Source organism: Equus caballus, chromosome 27, assembly GCF_041296265.1.
Source record: "Equus caballus isolate H_3958 breed thoroughbred chromosome 27, TB-T2T, whole genome shotgun sequence".
Classification (NCBI taxonomy): domain Eukaryota; kingdom Metazoa; phylum Chordata; class Mammalia; order Perissodactyla; family Equidae; genus Equus; species Equus caballus.
In genome coordinates, this window is record NC_091710.1 from 25,749,237 (window position 1) to 25,750,253 (window position 1,017).

The 1,017-nt window shown below is 42.8% G+C and overlaps 1 long non-coding RNA gene across 1 annotated transcript; it reads left to right on the top strand.

Annotated features, from left to right (window-relative positions):
* The first annotated feature begins 203 nt into the window (after window positions 1-203).
* Window positions 204-544, top strand: LOC138921022 (uncharacterized). The gene is made up of 2 exons (XR_011433185.1): window positions 204-330; window positions 439-544. It is a non-coding gene; the product is annotated as an uncharacterized lncRNA (long non-coding RNA).
* Window positions 545-1,017: the final 473 nt, after the last annotated feature.

Here is a 1,017-nt window from a genome sequence, read left to right on the forward strand (position 1 = left end):
ACATTTTGGAGGGAAAGAGTCCTGGGCCACAGTGGGAAGGTAGACGCACCACGCTTAGGTGTTCAGTTGGAGGTGGTTTAGAGATTGTAATGAATTCTGGACATACAGTGGGATCACATCTCAGGTTGGGGTTGCATTCTAAAGTCAGTGGGGTGGTGAGTCCAGTAAAGTCAAAATTATTTCTGAAAATCCTTATATTGCAGAGATCTCTCCTGGAAACTCAAAAGTGAAGAATTCTTCTCTTGTTTTTCTTGGCATTCTTCCTCTGTCGTCCTTTTCCTGGGAGTAATTAGAAGGTCTAGTTCGAATGGCGGTGGAAGAATGGAAATGGTGAGAGTGATGGAGCAAATAAAGGCCACCCCGCCCCCCGGCCAACATATTCATTTGGAGTGGTGTATACTAAACATGTGTTTCATTTCTCATTCTGCTGTCCGACAGGCCCAGCAAAGCCCAGCAGGGAGGTCTGAGGCCAAAGTGTCTGCAGATAATATGAACTCAGTGAGAATTTTTTGAATAAATGAGTGAATAAAAGTTCTTTAAAAAATTTTGTCTTGTGCTCTTACTCCGTATCACGGACTGTGGAATTGTATATGTACATACTTTGTGGACATGGTTGAGTACAGTGGTGTCTGCCGTTCAAAAACTATATTGAAAATAATTGAGCTCCCTGGAGGCAAGATGTGACACCCAACAGGAGGGCTTTAGCACCTCACACATGTAAGATTAAGTCTCAGGAAGTAATCATAGCTGTGTTAATCTGAGAGCATTGGAAATGAGATTGAATTCCCTTTGCACAAGCCCTCTACCCAGCAATTTGCAGTGGATCCAAATATTATCAAGCATTCTTTTAAAAGCTTCCTTCTTTTATTAAAAAACGTTTCTGAGTCCAGGAGTGTTTGGTCAAATAGTCCTCACTTCCCAGGAGAATGAGCCGGACAGCTCAGAATGAGGTCAGAATCCCAGCGAAATTTGGAATGGACTGAACGTCAGCCAAGAATGGTTCTTAGGTCATGTTCT